This window comes from Danio aesculapii, chromosome 18 (genome assembly GCF_903798145.1).
Source record: "Danio aesculapii chromosome 18, fDanAes4.1, whole genome shotgun sequence".
Taxonomy (NCBI): domain Eukaryota; kingdom Metazoa; phylum Chordata; class Actinopteri; order Cypriniformes; family Danionidae; genus Danio; species Danio aesculapii.
This window is the reverse complement of record NC_079452.1, coordinates 19911050-19916231: the sequence shown is the minus strand read 5'-3', so window position 1 is coordinate 19916231 and position 5182 is coordinate 19911050.

Genomic DNA, 5182 nt, shown 5'->3' with positions numbered 1-5182 from the left:
TAGACCAGTGTTTCTCAACCCTGTTCCTGGAGGCACACCAACAGTACATATTTTGGATGTCTCCATTATCTGACCTATTCATTTCAGGTGTTGGAGTCTCTTCTGATGTTATGATAAGATGACTCAGGTGTGTTTGATTAGGGAGAGGTTGAAAATGTGTACTGTTGGTGTGCCTTCAGGAACAGGGTTGGGAAACACTGCTGTAGACTATCGAAAAGAAAAATAGCTTAAAAGGGATAATAATTTTGACGCTAAAATGTTTTTTTAAAAAGGGATAATAATTTTGACGCTAAAATGTTTTTTTAAAAAATAAAAACTGTTTTTATTCTAGCCAAAATAAAACAAATAAAAATATATTATCAGACGTACTGTAAAATTGCCCTTGCTTTTGTATACAATATATAGGAAATATTTAAAAAAGAAAAATCAAAGGGGGGTGAATAATTCTGATATTATATATATATATATATATATATATATATATATATATATATATATATATATATATATATTAAATTCATTCAATAATTTTACCTCTGCTAAGTCCAGAGATACTCAGACTAGGCCCATGGTAACCTTTGATTTGGCCAGTCATCCCATTAAATACAGAAGAGAGGGATAATTTTGGGGAGGGTTAGGGTTCATACCTTTACAACACATTGTTATTTCTAAATTAACTAAACCTTTCATTTGTTTGGTTTATTTTAGGCTACAAAAACTAACTTTGATTAAATGTTTCTATGTTGTAAATTATTATTATTTTTCATGAACATCCTGTTGGTCAACAGATACACCACAACTCAGAAATCCTCAGTGAGCAAAAAGTGTATTCGGCATTGTACTCCATTGTGTTAGAAATGGAATTTTTATGTTTTATTATTATACATGTTAATTATAAAATGAAAAAAAAAAAAATATATATATATATATATATATATATATATATATATATATATATATATATATATATATATATATATATATATATATATATATATATATATATATAAATAACAAAAGTAACCCTGAGAATGATCCACCAAATATTCCAGCATATGTTTTACATAGCGAATGCCCTTCCAGCTGCAACCCAGTACTGGGAAACACCCATACACTCTCACATTTAGCCAATTTAGTCCAACTAATTCACCTATAGCACATGTGTTTTGACTGTGGGGGAAACCGCAGCACCCGAAGGAAACCCACGCCAACACTGGGGGAACAGGTGGCCCACTGCTGGCCCAGCCGGGACTCAAACCAGCGACCTTCTTGCTGTTATGTGACAGTGCTAACCACTGAGCCACCGTGCTGCCCACATTTTAAATGCTCATGTTTAATTATAAATTTAACACTACATCTAATCTAAATAAGCATTCAAACACAAGCTAGTCACGTAACAAATTATTTCATTCCACAGCTCGAGCTTCATGAATACAGTTTTGCTTCATAACCTTGAGGAAGTGTCCAGTCGATGCATGAGGTTACAAACCGAGCTCTATCGATCTGTGTCTACTAGATGGCAGATATGCTACTGCATTTCATCATGAATTATTTCTCAAACTATCATCTCATCTGGATCATTCACACATTCAACATCATCTACGGTTGATTGCCGCATATTTCCCTTAATTCAGATTTGAAGGTTTCATCACGCATGAGCTCCTTTAAACAGCCAAACCAACCATCAGCCGTGTTGCATCTTTATTGCAGCTAAAAGTTTGCTTGGCCTTCTGACTTTTGTTGTATAGCTGTCTAGAACTCTGCTGTGCTTGTTTGTGTGTGTGTTTTCTTATGGCTTAGAAGAAATATTACATCTTGCTTTGTTGCAAACCGTCGAGAGCAGCATTATTACTCATGTGTTCAGGTCGCTGCACGTTTAATAGATAAAGTTTTATATTTAGCAGAATTGCGAGACACACTGAGGTCCAAAGCAATGAGCTATAAGAGACATATCCCCAAGCTAATTATTGATTCAGCAGCAAAAAGAAACGAGAATGGGGAGAAAAAAAAAGAAGTGTGTGTTATTTTCTCGCTCTCTGTTTTAAAGTTGATTTCGCTGCTGTGTAAAGGGACTACATGTTAAACTTTTCATGTGTTAAGCACTTTTTTATTTCCAAAGTGTGACTAGCTAGGTTGTACTTCAAAGCCTGTAGACTTACTTTTAGAATAAATAGTCTATAGTCTCATATACAGTTGAAGTCAGAATTATAAGACTATATCCACCCCCCCCCCACCAGTTTAACGGAGAGCAGATTTTTCAACACATTTCCAAACATGATAGTTTTAATAACTCATTTCTAATAGTGATTTGTTTATCTTTGCCATGATGACAGCACATAATATTTTACTTAATATTTTTCAAGATACTAGTATTCAGCTTAAAGTGACATTTAAAGGCTTAACTAGGTTATTTAGGCAAGTTAGGGTAATTAGGCAAGTCATGGTCTAACCAACCCAGACTCATTCTGAAAACGTAGTCCGAGGACGTTTCTGAAGACCGCGAATTAAGTAGCCGGAGGTACGTATGGCTGCATTTAATTTTTTTTTAAGCGAACGCTGCGGGGCGGTATGACGCCGTTCCTTTTAGCGCTCGCCAGCTGACCGCTTACCTTCGTGTGGAGGGCTTTCCCGCTGCGACCAGTTTGTCCAGTTAGCTCGTCCTGTGCGTCGGCGAACTCGAGACGCAGAGAGGAGCTGACCATGATGACGACGACCGGGTTCGAGTCCGGGGAAGAGCGGTTCCAGAAATCAGGTAAGACTAAAACAGAATAAAAGAAGTAAAGCGAAGAGGTTCATAACAGGGTGAGAGTGTGGTAAAATCCGAAAACGTGGTAAAAATAAAAAAAATCGGACGAGGGCTTTTCTTTTTCTGGACGGCTTTTGTAAATCGTTGGTTGGGTTTAGGGTGGGCGAGTCGATCGGTAAAATTGGTTGGGTTCAGGGAAGGAGGAGGGTAAGTTGGCCGGCCGATTGGCCGGTCGCCCAGTCAATCATTCAGCCAGTCGGACAAACAGACGTTCGTTCGACAGCGGCCTCTGGTGGGTTCACGCGAGAACAGCACGGGCGCGAACGGCACTCGCGGGAGACGTCCGAGAAGCCAAAAAGGCGCACACAGGGGCCTCTCTCGGATTCGCGAAAAACAAAAACTGCAAAAATACGTACCTCCAGGGACGTATTTCACGGTCTCCAGAAACGTCCCCGGGACTACGTTTGCAAAATGAGCCTGAGTTGCGTATAACAGTGGTTTGTTCTGTAGACAACTGAAAAAATATTGCTTAAGGGGGCTAATAATTTTGACCTTAAAATGGTTTTTAATAAAATTTAAAACTACTTTTATTTTAGCTGAAATAAAACAAATAAAACTTTCCAGAAGAAAGGGACTAAGCTGAAGAAAAAATTATGCATATATATATATATATATATATATATATATATATATATATATATATATAGATTTGCAATGATTTATGACAAACTTAAATTAATATTTTAAACTATTTTAAAATATTTTAAAACTATTTTAAATATTCATACTTAAACTGAATATATATATATATATATATATATATATATATATATATATATATATATATATATATATATATATATATATATATATATATATATACACACACATATATATATATATACATAGATGGTAACCCCTGATAAATAAGGCACTAAGCTGAAGAAAAATGAATGTGTGTGTATATACATATATATATATATATATATATATATATATATATATATATATATATATATATATATATATATATATATATATATATATATATATATATATATATACATTCATTTTTCTTCAGCTTAGTGCCTTATTTATCAGTGCTTGCCACAGCAGAATGAACCAACAACTTATCCAGCATATGTTTTATACAGCAGATGCCCTTCCAGACGCAAACGGGTACTGGGAAAGATCCATACTGTCCATACCCATTTACACACTAAGAACAATTTATTTATTCCAATTCACCTATAGTGCACCCAGAGCACCCAGAGAAAACCCACGCCAATAAGAAGAGAACATGCGAACTCAATACAGAAATGCCAATTAGTCCAATAGGGACTCAAACCAGTGACCTTGCTTTGAGGCGACAGTGCTTCCCACTGAGCCACCGTGCCACCCTGTGCAAAGAGCTGCATGCAGATAACCCTTTATTCATCAATATTATGTTCCTGTAAATATCATTAGTGTGAAAAGGAACAAAATTTGTTGTTGTCATACTGCCACCTAGTGTTCATTTTACATACAAACTGCAGTCTCATGTATATTTAAGTATGTTTTTTTGGTTGGATGTTTAGTGTTGCTTTATCGAAGCTTCACTGAAGTCTATTGTATGTAAAGAATAAAATGACAAGGAGGAGAGTTAAGTCATTCGTTTTCCTTCAGCTTAGTCGTTTTATTCATCAGAGGTCATCACAGCGGAATGAACCGCGCACTTATTCAGCATATATTTTACACAGCGTATGCACTTCCAGCTGCAACCCAGTAGTGGGAAACACCCATACACAGACACTCATACACTACAGCCAATTTTGTTTACCCAATTCACCTACAGTATAGCGCATGTGTTTGGACTGTGGGGGAAACCGGAGCACCCGGAGGAAACCCAAGTCAACACGAGGAGAACATGCAAACTTAAAAGGATTTGAGCCAGGATTTGAACCAGCGATCTTCTTGCTGTGAGGCAATGGTGCTAACCACAGAGCCACCGTGTCACCCTCAATAAAATTAGCGTTCTGGAAGTGCTAATTCTTCAAATGACAGTATTTGGGCTTTGCGTTCAGTGCTCATTTCACTTAATAAAACTTCAGGCATTTCTCGATGAACTTTTCAGGATTCATTTTACATCTCCATGGTCATCTCTAAAAAGTGGCTTTGGGAATGTTAATGAGATCCATTTTTTTTTTCCTGAGCAGAATCACTGAACCAACAAGCATGAATCATTTCATTAAAACTACTGGCAACTTAATGACTCAAGTTAACAGCTGCTATCATTGTGATTATGCCCCTTATTGATATACTCGGCGGTTCGTGTCAGTGAAACACAACTGTCACACATCTCCGGGGCTGCTTTCACTTTCCTCTCTATTCTTCCTTTAAACACACTTACAAAATAAGGCTAATGAGGTCCTTAATTCAATTTGATCCGAGGACTGA